Source organism: Rissa tridactyla, chromosome 1 (assembly GCF_028500815.1).
Source record: "Rissa tridactyla isolate bRisTri1 chromosome 1, bRisTri1.patW.cur.20221130, whole genome shotgun sequence".
NCBI classification, from domain to species: domain Eukaryota; kingdom Metazoa; phylum Chordata; class Aves; order Charadriiformes; family Laridae; genus Rissa; species Rissa tridactyla.
In genome coordinates this window covers 135963778-135982405 of record NC_071466.1, presented here as the reverse complement: position 1 = coordinate 135982405, position 18628 = coordinate 135963778, and the positions used below count along the sequence as shown (strand labels likewise).

The 18628-nt window shown below is 46.4% G+C and overlaps 1 protein-coding gene across 5 annotated transcripts in view; it reads right to left on the bottom strand.

Moving 5' to 3' along the window:
• The window catches only part of PRR5 (proline rich 5), a 100167-nt gene that overhangs the window by 15797 nt on the left and 65742 nt on the right, over positions 1 to 18628 (bottom strand). The window lies entirely within an intron of this gene.

Here is an 18628-nt window from a genome sequence, read left to right as displayed (position 1 = left end):
CTACGTGCTTTCCTTGTGTAGTTGCAGCTTTCCTGCTTCAGAGGTGAGCAAGTGCATGCTGAACCCTCCTGCTGTCTGACAGAGAAGGACCAGACTGTTGGCAACAATTACTCAGCTGAACTCTGAATGTTAATTGCAGTTAAGTGGAACTATGCTGACTCACATCAACTGGCGGTCCAGCCCAAGCCAGGAAGGGTGGAAACAGGGTGAAAACAGGTAAGATATGGAGAGTGTGATGAATTTTTCCATTTATATTGATGAAATCCTGATGTTCACTGAATCACAGAATGGCTGATGTTGGAAGAGACCTATGGAGGTCATCTGGTCCATCCCCCCTGCTCAAAAAGTGCCACCCAGAGACAGTTGCCCAGGACTATGTCCAGACGGCTTTTGAACATCTCCAAAGATGGAGACTCCACAACCTCCCTGAGCAACCTGTGCCAGTGTTCAGTCACCCTCACAAGGAAAAAAAGCATTTCCTAATGTTCAGAGCGAACCTCCTGCATTCCAGTTGTGCGCACTGCCCCTGGTCCAGGCACTGGGCACCACAGAAAAGACCCTGGCTCCGTCCTGTTTGCACCCTCCCCGCTTCAGGTATTTACATACATTGATAAGATTCCCCGCCGAGCCTTTTCTTCTCCAGGCTGAACAGTCCCAGCTCTCTCAGCCTTGTCTCATAGAAGAGATGCTCCAGTCCCTTGACCACATTCATGGACACAGCACTCCAGGTGTGGCCTCACCAGCACTGAATAAAAAGGGGAACAACCATCTCCCTTGACCTGCTGGCAATACTTGGTCTAATGCAGCCCAGGTTACCATTGGTCGCTTTGCTGCAAGGGCACGCTGATGGCTCATGTTCAACTTGGTTTCCACCAGGACACACAGGAGCTTTTCTGCCAAGCTGCTTTCCAGTTGGAAAGCATATGCTGGTGTCTGCACTTGTTCCTCCCGCAGTGCAGGACTTTGCACTTCATACACTTGTTGAACTCCATAAGGTTCCTGTTGGCCCATTTCTCCAGGCCGTTGAGGTCCCTCTGGATGGCAGCATGACCCTCTAGTGTATCAGCCACTCTTCCCAGTACTGCGTCATCAGCAAACTTGCCAAGGGTCCACTCTACCCTGTCATCCAGATCATTAAGGAAAGGCTGGACATAGTATTGACCCCTGGGCTACGCTGCTAGCTACTGGCCTCCAAATAGACTTTGCACTGACAATCACCACCCTCTGGGCACGGACATTCAGCCCATTTCCAATTCTCCTCATTGTCTGCTCATCCAGCCCGTACATCAACAGCTTCTCTCTGAGGATCTTTCAAGAAGCTATGTCAAAGGCCTTATTAAAGTCCAGCTAGAACCGTTATTCAAGCAGGACTGAACTACTATCACTGTCTCCAAGAAATCACACTACTTCATCAACCACAACAGCAGGGATGCCACAAGATGAAATCAACTCCAGGGAATGCCAGGCTTAGAGAAAAAACCCCAAAATGTAACAGTAAGTAGAAACAGGGTCACTAACACTGTGTGTCACCAACTAAAGTTCCTTGCGCACTTTAAAAATTGGAACAGAAGTCCCAGTTCCTCAGCTATATTCACAGAGCATCCATACGGACAGCTCTACATTTTTCCTACTGGTTTGTGCCTCAATTTTTGCTTGGAGCACAAGCATCAAACAAAAGGCAAGTCCAATAAAGAGGTCATAGACAGGCCTAAGATTTCAAAAAAAAGGAAGCCTCACAGGACATCCAAGTTGTAAAGAAGCCAAGAAAAAGTTTTAGGGCATGCTATTGAAAATAAGGTGGCTGGTGGGCTTGTTTGCAAAGACTGAGGACCTGCGTACACAAGCACCTGCCCACCCTCCCTCCTTTCTTCGGCAAGTATTTGTACCGAGAGGCCACTTGACTCGAGCCTGCAGACCTACTCTTCTCCAAAACCTTTCCTATCTCTCTGACTCAGCAATATACAACTGGCAAAAGGGACCCAACAACCCCAAAAATAGCCTGGAGGTGCTAGGCACCTGGGGCACATCTTTCTCCAGAGACACACACAGAGGCAGGCAAGCCTCTGGATGGAGACATTCAAGGCCAGGCTTGATGAGGCTCTGAGCAACCTGATCTAGTTGAAGATATCCCTGCTTACTGCAGGGGGGTTGGACTAGATGACCTTTAAAGGTCCCTTCCAACCTAACACATTCTACGATTCTATGATTCTAAGCCCAGAAACAGCCAGGGCACAACAGCAGTCACATGTTGCCGCCCAAGCCTTGCACTTTCACTACATGCTCTGCCCCAAGGCAGACATGTGCTTCCAATTCCACTGCCAGCTGGACAGAGAAAGGAGATGAGCAAGAAACACGTCCAGAGAGGACACATGTAGCTCAGCTGGAGCCTGCAAGCTGCCACGAAACACATGGAACCACAACATCTGCTTGGAGGTGTGCAGGAGTGGCAGGTATTTTAAGGAGAAACACTCAGCTTTGCATCTCAAGCTTTGAAAGAGGTTTGCAGCTCATCAAACCAATTATAAATATCATTATTGTTCAAAAAACAAATGTTACTAGGAGGCCTAATCTCCATCCCTTCTGACAGAACCATGCTGCCCTGATGGCACAACCCCCCAGAAAAATTCTTCTCAAGGGGGAATTATTTCCCTTCCACCTTCCTCTTCTAACCTGTTCTCCTTCATGGACACAGCTGGAAGGGGCATCATTAGGGACCATCGGGATGGTGGCTTTCCCCAGTGTTCCCTCCAACAGCAAAAACTGCATCAACAGGCATTCTCTGAAGGTTGCACCTGTTACCAACCAAAACCAAGTATGACTGGCAATCATCTAGTTTCATCACGAAAACCCAAGTGGTTTTTGTGCCCAACCCATGCGGTTTTGGTGCCCAACCCAAGCTATACCCAAGTGGTAGGCAGACTTGCCATTTACTTTCAAAAAACACAACAGAGGTGAGTTTTAAAATTCTTGTGTGGAACACGACAGCAAGAAACTACCATTTTTTTTTAAAGGTGAAATTACAAACATTAGAGAACCAGACAAATGCAAGTCAAAACGAAGTTAGAATTATCAGGCTGTGCAAGCGGTGTTTCCTTTGATGGGAGATCTGCCTGCGCCGTTGGATCTGTCTGCTCCAGGGCATCTGCTTGCGCCGGGGCATCTGTCTGCGCTGGGACATCTGCCTTCGCTCTGCAGGGCTTGTCCTGTCCAGATAGACCAGAAAGAAGCCTCCTCCTCCTCCCTCTCCACCTGAGGTGTGGCTGGCCATCCTTGCCGGCCTTCTGCTCACGCTCCACCAAGGCACACGGAGAACTAATCGATGGACCTTCTGGGGCTGAGAGCTCAGCGGCTGCAGCCTCTCTCCTCTGCCACTTGTGAGTCCCTGGTGGGGAGCCGGACTCAAACTTGCTTGGGGCAGCTGTTCCTCTGCCCTTCCCTACGCAGCAAGGCTACCAAGGCCACGTGGAGATGCCGACGCCACACTGGTGATGCCCCAGGACACGCGGAAGGTGTGGAAGTGCTGCTGCAGCTCCTGGGTCGGGGAACCGGAGAGCCACCTCTCTCGCCTCCTCCCACCTCTGCGGTCGCTCCAGGAGCGCGGGCAACTGCCAGCCCAGGCCCACTGTGATGCGCCAGGGAGCAGAGGCTGCTGGGAAACACCGCAGACAATGGGCTTCCGCATGCTAATGAGCACGGTGACATGGGACAACGTCTACCCAGACGTGCCAGGGAAGCAGAGGCGTGAGGAAGAAACTCTCTGTTCAAGGCCTCTGGTGCAGGGCAAGGATGAAGCCTGAACTCCCCTCTACAAACCACAGAACCCACCTGGAAAAACACACACAAAGTACCCCCAAGCCCAAACTGCCCAAAAGCTGGTCCTTCCCCAGCGGGCGCAAGACAAGGGCAGCACCTGGCAGGTGGCATCCCTTCTCCTCTGTGTCATACACAAGTCACCCCCGCCTCAGCCTCAGTGCCACTGGCTACGGAAACCTAACATGCAAGTGCATGAAACAAACCTGATGAAAGATTTGGTAAAGTGGCATCACCATCCCCCTCTGTACAATGTCACACTAAGGTTTATCAGACATGTTTCCCCACGCTGCCAACCTCCATCCGATCTTGGGCTGTTTCAGAGATGTTCCCAGCTCTCGCTATAAGCCTTTGGAAAAGGCCTCGCAAGCGACCGGGGGATCACGACAACCAGCCCGGCTACCCAAGCACGACAAGGGACTCTTCTGCAGGCTCCGCGGGGGGACTGCCGAGGCATTGCTGCCCGACAGCTCAACCACCACACAACCTGCTCCTCCCCGTCCCCTTCCTGAAACAGCCACAGGCACGCAGGCAGGAACAGCAAAACCCTCAGCCCCGGTTGCCTTCTCTTCCTCAGGCCTTACACAAGGGGTTTGTGCTTTCGCCCAAAACTGACCATGACTGACAATAATTGAGTCTTACCACCAAAAAGTGAAGCAGTAAACAAGCCCTAGACAAGCAAAATAGCAACAACATACTGGAGTTTTAGAAGTCTGGCTTTTCCTACTGTATCGACAGATACCACATGCCACGGCAAGCCATGCTGGGGAAAGGTTCTCCAAAGACACCAGAGGAAACCCAGTGGTGAACCCAAGTGCCATTTGGCATTTGAACCCAAGGAGAGAAGTTCAGGAAGCCCCTGCCTTCACTGAGCGCCTGAAGCAGACGACATGCATGTCGGGGGGACACTCTCGTCCAGAGCCATAGGACAGTCCCACCCGGCCCACCCCAGCAGCAGCAGGATCTCCCCCAGTCACCAGTGGGACCCAGCATGGGAACATTCCCCTCCACCTTCCTGCCCCTGCAGCACAGGCCATAGCCAAGAGCATGAGGCACAGCTAACACACTGCTTGCTGGTCCCTACTTGGCCTGTCATCCTTCTCTTCTGCCCACTACCATCAACTCATTGCTCATTGTACTGTTTTCAACTCAGAAACATCACTTATACTGAGATCAGTTGACCAAAGTCTTCTCAGTAATTACTGTGAAGTTTCTTATGCAATTTTACAAATGCTAATTGAATTTCGCTTCTCAGAAACTTTTGCAGAAAGCACACACTTCAAAACACCAGTCCATCCTCCCAACACAACAACCCAGCAACTAAGCTTTCCCCCCAAGTCAAGTATCCACGTATTGGCCAAAGAACCAAACGCACAGAACGATCGCCAGTAGTAATGCACGCTTGCCATGCTGCAGTAATACTTCACCTGCGTCTAGAAGGATTATCTCCAAAAGACTGAATAATCCAGACTGATCCTCTGCTAAAGCTGCTCCAAAGGACGGTACCAGCCTGCCCCAAAGAAACAGGGAGCAGTTGCTTCAAGGAGTAATGCAAAAAGTCCAAGTATACAATAACCCTGGCTCTGTCCTCTTTGCCCTTGCCTCTCCGGGTATTTATGAACATTGGTAAGATCCCCCTGAGCCTTTTCTTCTCCAGGCTAAATGGTCCTAGCTCTTTCAGCCTTTCCTCACATGAGAGATGCTCCTGTCCCTTTGTCATCTTCATAGTCCTTTGCTGGACTCTCTCCAGTATGACCATGTCTCTCTTGTACTGATGAGCCCAGAACTGGACACAGCACTCCAGGTGTGGCCTCATGAGTGCTGAGTAGAGGGGAGAGATCACCTCCCTTGACATGCTGACAAAACTTTGTCAAATACAGCCCAGGATACCATTAGCCTTCTTTGCAGCAAGGGCACATTGTTGGCTCATGTTCTTCTACCAGCTTCAACGGGGCTCAGCATTTCTGGAGGACTCTCCATCTGAGAGCTTCAAGTCCCATAGAAGTGTTGAGTTAAGCCGTGGGAGCTCACTGAGAGGGACTACAAGATCAATTGATCCATTTTAAAGAGACATCTGGGTAAATGAAAGGCTCTGCATCAAACGAACTGGGAGCAGAAAGAGGTCAAGGACTGGGAGTTTAATCTTCCTGTTCCTGCTTCTAGCTCACTTGTCTGTGTTTGCCAGGATAGAAAATTTCAGGTACTTCCTCCTGGGTTTCCCTGATGATTCATGCCACTTTCAACCCAAGCAGACAACTCAGACATTTTTTAGCCTTTAGGAAACAGACTCAAAACAGGATCAAAACTGCTTCAAGCAGGGACTAACTTTTGCTTTGTCCAAGCCTGGGTTGACTAAGCTGAACCTGATCCACTTAAACTGTGTGTGCCCTCTTCCCTGTGGGGGTTTCTCTGCAGCAGCCCAGAGGCAGAATGAGAAAATGTGCCTGGGCTGAGGGAAATGGAGGCAACACCTTTGCAGACTGGAAAAAGCTGGAAGAAAACAGCTTCCCCCCACAGAGGGCTATCTCAGCCTGGTGGAGAGGCCTAAGAATTCATAGAGGAACTCATTTTCAGTAAACTTGTAAGACTATACTATGTGTATTCGCAATCAGGTATCCCACGGTGGGAGCAAATGTGAAAAGCAGGACTTGGACATCAAATTCTCAATTGCTTTAAGTCAGAATAACTCCTGTTAGGTTAAAAATTTTATACTGGTTTGGAACCAAGGAAGGCCGTGCCCTATGCATTACATGTCTGTTCCTATGCACCGGTATCCTTTTTGCATGTGTTGGACAAATGCAGCTGCACAATTCGTGGTTGTATTGTTATAAGCCCGCGGTAGTGTTGCCTCATGTTATTTTTTTCTCTCTTCATTTAATCCTAAGACACTGGCATACTGGTAAAGCCTAGAATATTTGAAGGGTTAAACCATGTCTTGTCTCATCTCTGCCTCTTACTTTTCTCATAGCAACAGCACTCACGGGAGGGAGAGGCAGAGAGGCTTGCCACTGCCGTATTGACAGAAGTCAGCACTTCAGATCCTTGTGACTGCCTCAGAAATAAAGATCTTGTCATATTCGCTTTAATCTCCAGCAAGTGCCAAGTTATGTCAACGTCAGCGTGAGAAGCTGCTCTGTTTCTCTCTTCCTTTCATTGGTGGCACTGAGACACAGACAAAAGATAAGGAAGACAAAACACCCAAACACGGTTTGTGTTCAGCTGGTGAGAGTTTTTCAAATGGCTCGGCTGCGGAAAGACAGCAATAGGATTTTTCTTTCCAGAAAGGATCAAGCACTGAGAACAGGCTAGTCTTCCCCTGACCCACAGAAATCCAATGTATTATTTTTCTTTAAACTGTTCTTAAACATTTCATACGAGACTGCAAAAGACAAGGCAGAAGATGAAGGCTGAAGATGAGTAAAAGATAAGATTAGAAGTAAGGAAGTTACTTTGAGGCTTTAAATACAGTGCTTAGGATCCTGCAGAAGCTGAACAGCCACTTTGCTAATCGAGATCCACCAAAACCAATGGTATGTATTTCTGCCTTTCATAGTTTTAGGGCTAGAGGTTGTCTGATTCCCAGCTAAGTGAATCCCCTGGGCCCAGACGAGAGCTGCAATCATCTCAGTCAAATAAGCTAATGTGACTTTGAAACAACCCACCAAATGAATCTATGCAGAGGTGAGTGTCTCTGAAGAGCTGTTTATGGAATAAATTTGAGCTGGAGTTAGTTTATCTGCATTTACAAATGCTTTGGCAGTTCCACATCACACTCACAGGCAAAAACACACGTGCAGAGAAGCACCATGTGCAGCCCCATGCAGAGATCACCCTGCGAGTTACCAAATAATTAGATGTGATGTTTAATGTCCAAGAGAATAAAGCTTCTCATTTCTTTTTAGGCTCCCTCCTGAAGTTCTTGCTGATCTATACACATTAAGCTCATCTAACCTTGCCGCTGAATTGATGACTTTTAACTCTTGAGCATTCAAGTCTTTTATCTAGTCTTGGCTCTGTTTTCTCATTTAACAGGCATTACAAGAAAATCCATCTTGGATTTATTTTCAGGTGTCTACTCAAACAGAAAAAAGGATGGCAGAGCCCTCCCTTAGTGCATCCAGGCTCTTCTGAAAAGACATCCAAGAAATGCTTTTGAAGAGCTGCAAACATTAACTTGACTGCTGTTACTTACTTGTGAGGATTTCTGATACTGCCTTTCACAGCCACTTCCCTTTTAAATCATTAATGAACATTCAACCCTCAGCATCCTCCATGCGGCTTCATCCTTCGCAGGTGACTGAATCTACTCCACAAATTTTCTTCATTTCTGAAATACACTTGAATAGACTGAGCTGATGTGTCAGCTGTGCCTTCTGGATTTTTAAAATTTTTGCTATTTCTGGTAGTGACACAATTTTCACCACCGTCAACTCATCCCTGTGAGCCAGAAAGCAGCAGAACACCTTCAGATCACCTATCTATCCTGGCTGAAGGAGGTGTGTGGTTCAGACACCACCCATGGGCAGCTGTCTGCTCGGGCAACCAGCCACTGAGGGCAGCTGCTTGCCCTCAGCCTGCTGCTTGTGCAGGCAGGGAGCAACCCGTCAGGACAACTGGGAACTGCGCAGCGCGCTCCTGAGCAAGCACTTCGTAGTTATTCTCTTGCAAGAGGAGGCTGAGCTTCCATCAATCCCAGAAAACAGAAGTTAGGGAGTCCAGGTGCCCGGCAGCCTGGGCCTGCAGGAGCCCTCCTGGCTTGCAGCAAAAGCTTTGCTGAAAGCAACACATTTCTACAGAACAATTAAATTTCAATTAAAAAAGTCTTTGCCAAATCAAAATACGTGGGAAGTAACTGACTGTACCTAGAATGGAAACCCTCTCTCGGCAACGCAATGTGCAGAGGATAAAAAGGACACAAAATCTTAGTTTACAGCCAGAGAGCACTGAGCAGTGTACTCCCCAAACACAAGCAGTGCACGGATTAGGGATGTGATCGCAGAAGTGGCTCTGAAGGGCTGACCTTCCCTCCTTCATCCCCATCACCCGTCAGGGACATGCACACTGGCAACTCCATGCTCTGGCAAAATTCCTCAGTATTCAGCAATTCTTGCAACAGCCATGGTAGGTCTACATGTAGTGGAAACCTGTGTGGTTGAAACCAACAGACACCCCGACCTACCTCTTGTAGGTATGACCCTACTACTGAAACAAAAGTCTGGGGTTTTTTTCCCCTCAAAGCTGGCTGATGCTTTAATTGAATTCACATAGTATCACACACCCACGTCCACAAGCGAACCTTCTCCTTGCTTCTGTTTTAAATGTTAATAACACTGCTACATAGATAACAACATTCCAGAACTTTTCAGAGAAAACTACTGCCCGATTCCTCCTCTACAAGCTTTAGCAGAGCTGCATTAGCTTTATGCTGCCTAAACATCTGTCCTTGTGTGATTCAGACATTTTGAGAAACAGTGGAAATACCCCACTGCTTCTTCCAAGGTTTTGTTCTCTTCAACTAAATAAGGAAACCACAAGAAAAGCTCATGAGTGATACAGGAGGAATGAGGGATTTATTTTTCTTCTTGGAGCCCAATAGGCAGCCTACAACATTGCCCTTAGTCTCTAGAGGACAGCTGGACCACTAAGACCCACACTATTTGTTATAAAATCACTTCTAGTATGTTTGTCTCCCTGTATTCCCCATTTGTTTGTCCAGATACACCTACTGTCTCTTGCATCAGGCTGCACGATCTTTAGTGCAGAGATATTTTCATGGTGTTTATACAGTGCCCAGCGCATAAAGGCTCTTGTCTATCCATGCTAGCAAAAAAGGAGGCTTGGAGATACACGGCATCCAGTAATAGAAGCGGCTGGCAGCTCTGAGCTGCTCAAGGAAAATAAATTTAATTGGGCTTATGTGAAAGCTACTCTGAGTGCAACAGCTGTATTTTGCAAAATACCTTTCTGACAGATTTCAGCCAGGCTAAATGATGACTTTTCCTCTTGCCAGCATCTGCTTGATTGCAACACGCTTGCTTTTTGCTTTGCATTTGGATCAGACACCACTGAAGCGCAACCCTCTGCCTAATGACTTCAAACCGGAGTCCTTTGGAACCATTTTGAAGAGCACACACGTCGGGAGCAGTCCCCTTCCCTTCCTAGACCCCTGGCTTGCCCCACCGCAGCTCCCACCCCTCTTCTGATGGATGGTCGCTTCTCAGCAAAACTGTGCTGTCACGGCCAGCTGGGTCACTCAGAGCAAAGCCATAACGTACCAGGGATGCCCGGTGTGACTGCCCACATGCCTGACTTGCAGGCACAACCTGCCACATCGTTGTCACCTTGCGCTGCAGAAGTTTTGCTGCAACCACCTGGTAGCTCACTGGTAACCAGAGAAGACTCCCAACAGATACCGGTTTAAATCAAATAGCATAATCTGAATCCTGTGCTGTCACACGATTAACTGTTTACCTTTTAATTGCCTGTAGTAATTGGGTAGTGGCAAGTTAATGAATTTCACAGTCCCTGTCGCATACCACCGTCCCACATAGTTGTTTCTTCTGCAGCCACTGCAGAGCTATGGGTAAGACTGTGAAATTACTGATAGAAGACAATTAACCCTACCCACTCACCCTGGGAGAAAGGATGCCCCCGAGAGACTTGTTCAATCACCCCATTATCTTTTGCAGATTGCAATGCACAGCTTTTTTATTTTTGGAAGAATTACACCACAAAGCAGTTACCCTCTGCACAAGTCTCCGTGCCACCAGCCTGGTACATGCTGTCCAAACTAGCAACCACACTAGCAACCAAAGACTGGGAGAGGAAAGGTCTGGAGACAAGGCTCGGGTGGCATTCCAAAGCAGGAGCTTCTATATCCTTCACAACTCTTTCCATTCTCTAACACACCTTCTAGGGAGAAGGCGGAGGCTAGGACATTTTATAAAATTTTTTTTAATAACCATGTCAGCTTCAATGGAAGTACACATCTTCCCATAATAACAAAATTCTATATTATAGATGGAAAAACAGGAAAACATCAAAACCCTGGGAGAAATCATTCCTGACGGAGAGCAAAGAGCTGCTAGAGTTGCTTCCAAACAATTCATACAGGAGACGATTCGTTTCACTCCTCTCTAATTATAGGGGACTTTTCACATCAGTGTGGGCAAACCTCTCTGTGCCTGCTGACAGGGGACAACCTCTTTCTAAGGCAAGGAGCCCTGGCTGTGCCCCCATCTGTCCCCAAACCAGATGGGCAGCTGGCTGCCTGCAGGATACCACAGCCAGCTCCAGCTCCCGCTGCCTACATGGCAAATGGAGCTTCACAGCATCTGCATTTCTACTAGCTGCCACCCGGGTCCCGGTAACTCAGTAACTCGCTCAGGTCACCGCTGCCTCCGGGAGGACTCAGCAGTTCGGGCATCGCTGAGAGATGCCAGTCAGTCACGACCATCTAACGGGCCCATGGTGCAGGCAGCTCCCCACATTGTGTGTCCTGACACTCTACAACCAGCTGCTACTGGGTCTTGACCTGGTTTACGGGCATAATCGCAGTCAGGAGGGGGAAACTGAGATCAGGGAAAGAGCTGCCTGCAAGGATGAGCTTCCAGCTGTCCTCCATGTGACTAACACGCTGCCAGCTACTTCCCTGTCTGCATTCCTCCCTTCTGCCCTGTGGGAAAATGAAATGGGCTCGCGGGAGGAGAAGAGTCAGAAGGCAACATATGCAAAGGTAAATGGTGACAAAGCAGCCAGCAAGATGATGGGAGAAGAAGCTGTGCTACCAGCAAGCACCAGCGTTCAAAATCCTGTGAGCACTATGCAGCCCTGTGTCTGCCGCAGGAAAAACTCAAGGAGCCGGAGAATGAGCACATGGGCTGCTTCTGAAATCTCCTGGTGGGAAGCTTCTCTGATAGCCCCATGCCCAGCTGGAAAGCTTGAGGCAGTGAGACGGCAGGGACATGGTGGTACCTGCACAGGGGTATCCAAGCCGCTCCGCACCCAGCTGCAGCTCAGTACAGAGCTGACTGGAAACCGATGTTGACTCATCTCTGAAAACCACAGGGAAGCTCATGTACACAACACTACGAAACAACCCTGCACAGTCTTTCTGTTGGAAATTACTTTTGCCGTTCTTCTCGTGAGCAGGGCCAGGTGAATCCCAGCAGGACAGAAGAGGAGGTGATGCAGCAGCAACCCCAACCACAGCACTGGCTGACCTTGCTACTGCATGGACACAACTCAGTCACAGAGGGCAAACAGTCCTCCCCTTTTCTGCCAGGTGCCACCACTGCTGCAGCTGGTGGATACCTGGTGGAAACTGGGATGGCTCCCAGGTCTGTGGTCAGCCATAACAGAGGAGAAGTAAGTGCCCCTCTTGGGGACCCCCCCTGTAGAGCCTGGGGCAATTCAACAGCTGCAGTTCTCCGGTGGCTTTGTCTACCTGGGGACATCCAAGGAAATGAAATAATATTCACTACATTAAGAACAGACATGTTCAGATAAATTGTGCTTAGGCCTCTGATGTAGAATTCAAGTGTCATTAATTTAACTCGCCTCCCATCCTACCCCTTTAATTCTCAGAATGAGTGTCCATACAGAGTTTTAATGAGGTTTAATTAATCTTCTTTAAAAGGTAGCTTAGATTAACTTTCTTATGTTCCCCCTGTAGACAATCCATGAATTATGGTATTAAAGCATCCTGCCTCAAAGGATTCTTGCACCATGGGAATGTTTCGTGCTTGGAGTTTTTGAACAGTCAAAATTTCTATGCTATCTTTTATGCCAGTTTTAGTCTATTGGCCCAAATGGGTCCATGAAAGACATTTGTACGAACTAATGCAATGAGTTAAAACCACCTTCCTCTTACCTGATAAAATTATAGGGTCTGCAGGGACATTCTAATTCAAGTTAAGAATGATTTTATTGATTTAACTCTATTTTGCTAAGAATTAAGGATTTGCCTACCAATGAACCGGTACTGGTTTTAATAAGCCAGTTTCATTAATGGAGGCAAACTCCAGGACAGAGACATATATTTTAGTAAGGACAACCCGGCTTAGTTGAGGTTAAGCATGGATCTAACTGACCTGAGCTGAAACCACTCGCACTTAGGTTGCACAAGTAAATTATTGTGGGCTAAGGTAGTCTCAGGTGCTGTAGGCAGCAGCTACACTGCAACTCCATGCACGCCCACTCTAGCCCCAAGGCAAGCATTGAGTAACTTGAAGGAGGCCAAGCACTTCTCACCTATGGGCAGCAGCTGCAGAGGACCTCATGGACGGTAACAGCACAACTCAGGGCAGTCTAGACAACTGCAGTGGCGTTTGACCAACTCCCATCTGAAGCCGTACCTCTGGTTAATAACTGGTATCCTTCACAGAAGTGGCATTTTACTTAATGCAAAGTACTCTTAAAATGCACTATGAGTGCACACACAAAGGCAGTTTGCACAATTTAAATTACCTCCTAAAACAATTGTGTTTAATTGGTATGGACAAGGTTATGGTCATGTTCCCTTGAAGACAGTCTTTCTGTTAAGAGGAGGGACAAGATGCACATTTGAATTACTATGCCATGGTATTCATAAGACAGGTTCATACGTAACAACGCAAAACAATGACATTTTATGTTGCCTTCCTGTTTTTCTGCTGCTTAAGGTCACAGAAGAGGTAACACATAGCGTTGTCAAATATATTAAGAGCTAGTTTTGGAGAGTACTTGATTTCAAAATGAAATCTGTTCTTTTCATATGGCAATGGATTTCCATTGGCCTTTGTTAGAAAGAGGGTCCACATGAGTGCAGATCTTTCAAGGTCCGTGGTGCAGAAATGCTGGCTGTGTTGGAAATACTACTAAAAAAGCCCAGTGTCAGTCAGGTTTATGGAATGGTTAACAGCAACCACGCTCGCTCACCCTATCTCTTTCCCTAGAGAAAACATACTTGTGGTGAGCTGTGAAATAAGTGCCAGGTGGAAACAGAGCTAAAAACATTATAGAGGGAAAATGCCTCTCATGTGGTTTCCCTCCTTAACTATAGTCCCACAGCTTGTAAGTGGAAAATGGATAGCCACCGACTGCCACTGACTCACGTCCTTACCGCTTACACCAAGGTCCCCAGCCACGTCAGGGAAATTGCCCGTGACTGACACGCAAGCAAGCGAAGGTGGTACTTTGGTTAATACAGATAGTGTTATTTAGCACTCCCACCCGGCACCATCATCCGACCAAAGTGTCAGCACTGCTGCAATGTACATTTAGACCTTTCTGGTTCCCCTTTGTAGCACTCAGGCTACTGCTGCTGTCACTTTTTTGAACTCTCCGGTCAGTTCCCAGCTTCTTGTGTCATTAACACAGCACATCCCAACCTACTTGAGGCAATACCCCAAGATGTAGATGAGATAGTTCTAGCATTTTTGCTGCTTCCATGCAGAAATGATTCCCAGCACCAGAAAACCAGCACAATAATAAAAACCATATGAAGAAATTAAAACCCAAATATGACAAGCACTCCTCACTACCAAAAAGGTGAAGATTTTCTTTCAAAAGGATCTTTTTTCCTACAACAAAGGAATGCTATGCCTTGTTACAAATCATGGCAATACGAATTCATTCCAGGATAACAAACCTCTGTCAATTTAATTACTGCAAACTGCACTTACTAATAGAAACAATAAATAAGACAGAATAAGTCAGAGGATATTGCTTAGAAGAGAGCATTGATTCTACAAAATACTCTTTGAGGGTCATATTCTCAGTTTCATGTATGTCAGCCCAAAGCAATGGAGGACTCTTCCCTTTGTGTCAGGCAGTTTCCCGGCTGTAATATCTCTTACCTGACCCCTTATGTGCCTGTGGGGCTGATGCAAATGACACAGACAAGCCACCTTTTCACCAGGAATGAAGAAAACACATTTTTGCACAACCCAGAGGAAGCACAGGCTTTTGATATGGTGATGTATATTTAAATAGGCTCCACAATACATTTATTTACTGGTTTCTGCTTTTTGTGTCTTATAAACCAGGAATTCAGAAAAAGGTAAAGAGAAATTAAAAGCATGCTGAAAGCTCACACCTACACCACTTTGTTCAACCTATGCTTCAGGTCTAAGAGAATTAGTAAGACAAACTCTCAAAAGCAGCCACCGAATTCTAAATCCTATGGCCATAAAGAACTGACCGCAGTTGACACACATTGTAGCGTTACAGTAAATACGTTGTTCCACAGGCAGGACCGTGCAGTTTTCCGATAACAAAGGGTATTTTTTTTTTTTAACCACTACACTGTCTTTGGTTTGCTGTGTGGCTGCTGAGATGGAAAAATAGCACTCTGCATTTTACTTTCAGCTCCTGCAATGTGTTTTTCCACCCCTTTAAAGTGCAAGGAGCTGAACCCACATTTAGGAACTTTCCAGAGATAACAAATAGGTCCCACTGGGCAGTTTTATGTATTTATTCTGTCTTCCTTTACAGAGAAAGACAACAGGCAAGGGAGTTCAAATGAAGCTCAGAGAAACCAAAAAGGAAACCGCAGGTTTTATTTTTCTCTTCAGAGCTTATGTTTAGTGAGGCCTCATCCCTCAGCATGAGAGACATTGTGCTGTGCTTTTCTACAGATTTTAAATACCTGGGGTCACCCAGAGAGATTCTGTGAACTCAAATAACACTGATGTTAACCAAAAGATGCAGATAAACACTCTGAAATACTTCTTTTCCAACTTTCTCAGACCTCAGGAGAGATACCTGGAGATAAGATGTTCCCATTTCAGTGGCAAAGGTCCTCTTTGACAGTAGGTTTGGGCAATAATTCAGATTGTTTATATCCTCTGATGGTAGTTTTACTTTCTTTGGTTCACAGAGCATAAAGGAGAAAATTATTCTCTAATCTCTCCTGTTTGTTCCTCTCCCTCCAGCTTCCTAATTTCACCCAAAAAGAAAGGTCATCGAGGCAAGACTGACAACTCAGTGTGGTTACGTGAGCTCCTGTGCATTGCTCTGTGCTCAAAAGCGGTTTTAATTCTTTTACTTCGCTCTGTCATGACTCTGCTCTTGAAGGCCCTGCAACTTAAACAGGAGCATCCTGGAGGCACTTCAGCTTATGGCGCCTGTAAGCAGCCACAAAGGATTAACACTTCAGTTTGTGCTTTGTAACTGGGTCAGGCCATGCTGGCAACTGAAAGTTTGACTGGTATAAGGCACTTTTTCCAAGCCATGATAAAACTCCCACTGACTTCAACAGCACAGGAATATCACTCTTTCCGCCAGTTCTGCTTTCCCAATAGATCATTGGTTTGTAATTAGACCAGGTAATAGCACTGGTGAAAAGTGGCTCTACTGGACTGGAGAACCCAAGTCTAATAATTAACCTGAGGACTCATTTCTGATCCTTTAGATGAAGAGTATCTTACAAGAAAGTTTCAGATATACAATCTGCTATTACAATACTTGTAGCTTTATCCCAGAAATGGGGGCTCTTTTTTCCTTCAAAAGGGGACTGCATAGAAAAGACGCAAGATTTCCCTCCCCCTGCCCCCCTTCCTTTTTTCCCTTTTTTTTTTTTAAAAAAAAAAAAGGGAGATAACACACACAAAAAAAGAGATATTTGGCTCTCTGGGCAAATTGTGGGGTATGTGTCAAGTTGGTGACCCCTTCTATCCCAATGTATATCCTCTATCGCGTCACTACATGCCAGAGGACTGGTGTGGGTGCTATATTGCATGCTAGGGTATTAAATGCATGGCTGGTAGGCATACATACAGCAAATATTTACTGAGGACAGGAAAGAAGATTTGATGCAAAGAAGGAAAAACAATCAACTAAACAATGAAGTAAGGGATGCAACTTCATCTCAGGCCCTTTTATTCAGCTCTTTGGCAGGGACTGTTTTATTCTCCTTGCCAGAGCATGGACAGCTGAGCAAGCAAGGAATGTGTGCAACTTGCAATAGGTCAGTAACTTCACAGAGGTCAATGAAATAGCTTCATTGGCTTCACCATGTGACCGAACTCATGCTCAGGTAAAACATGGGTTTACTGAGTTTTGCTGAATCAGCACCTACCTCCTGAATAAAGTCCAAGGATTGCTGCAGCTTCCATTCCCTCTTTAAAAAGCTTCGCTTCCCCTCCATAAAGAAAGTGCCTTCTCCTGACAAACTGACAATGAGCTCTTCCCCTACAGCCTGTCAAGCTAATACATGCGCCATACCAGATGCACCCTGCATTAGTTACCAAATCTCTGCCACTTTAATCCAGTCTAACAGGACAGACTGGCGCATGTCAGCGTGGGCCTTTGTCGACCCATGGCCTTCAGCTGACATTACAGCTGCTGTCTTGAAGAACATGACCTACTCCTTAATTACGTAACACAGCTGCAGAAGGCTGTCAAGGACAGAAACAGGGAAACTTAGCACCAGCTTCAACGCTTGGTCCAGGGTCGACATCACTAGACTCATCCTCCAGCCGTGGGAGTCTGCTCCAGTGTCACCAAGTTTGTTATGGAAGAGATATCCGCAGTAGACAGAAATAGGGATTATGTAATGTCCACACCAAGACATCATCTCTCAGTTTGGGAAATCCATGCACACAAGCCCACCATCTGCTCTTTGGACAGCTGAATTGTTATGCCTCTTCCAGCTCTATTCACATGTTGAGTTAATCTAAGTCAAGGAAATGCCATTATTATGCCATAAAAGTATAAAATTTGCTTTTGTTTCATGTGACATTTGAGTTTGGGAAAAAGCCTTTGCTCTGAAATCCAATTATTGACTAACACTGCTAAGCATGTAAATAGCTCATTCCCAGATCCTATTCTGACCTTTTCCACTAATTTCCATTAGATTTTAAGCCCCAAGTTTGGCAGAGGTATTGCCATGAAAGGACCCTACTGCACAACCATAAGTAACGTATGCAGAAATAAACGCCCATGGAGAAACTCCCTCTCACTTAGTTACTGATTTCCACCAACAGCTTCACAATGAAAATGGATTTGGCCTTTCAACCTAAACAGGCATCCACCTTGTTAACACCTCTGGTTGTTGAAGAAAACAGATTTGCAAAGAAACTGTTTCTTGTAGCACTAATCCTGGCAAATGACTCCACATCACCTCCTATGAACTTGCTAAATGAGGATGTTATTCAGTTCCCAGCTCACCACTGAATTCATCTGAAGCCAGATCAACACAGACTCTCTAAAGAAGAGATCACAAAAAAGCTAGCAGATATGTTAGCAACGACACTGCTGAAGCCTGGTTTAGAATAGACAGTTTACCTCACATCTAAGAAGGGTTGAGGCCTGATAGACAACCTTCCTGTGATTCAGGTTTTCGTGATGGTGCTCTCTCATGTGGAATCTCTGGTGTCTATTAACACAGCTGGGTTCACAGTTCAATTACGTGAATTCTTTGATGTCTCATTATGCAGTTAAGCCCATGCTCCAGTTTTTCCCTGAGGCTCCTCTCCTCTCTCCAGACACTAATTTCCACAAAACTCCTAGGAATCTCAGTATCTCCGATATTGCTGTCACTGTGCCATAACCAGCCAGCAGTTTCAAGAAGCATTCGGCAAGTTGGAGGTTCAGGAGAAGTGAGACAAGGGGCAAGCAGGCAGTCCTATCACATAAGCATCTTTTTCTGAGAAAACTAGGTTAAACACACCGTTATACACTCTAACGAATATATACTGTGATAGCAGGGGGGAAATACCATTTCTTGACCCAGGAAAGAGAAGCTTACTTGTTGCTCCATTTTCATCACTGGCCTTTAGACTATCCTGCTCTTTAAAACAATTTCAGACATGGAACTAATTCATATAGTGATGAA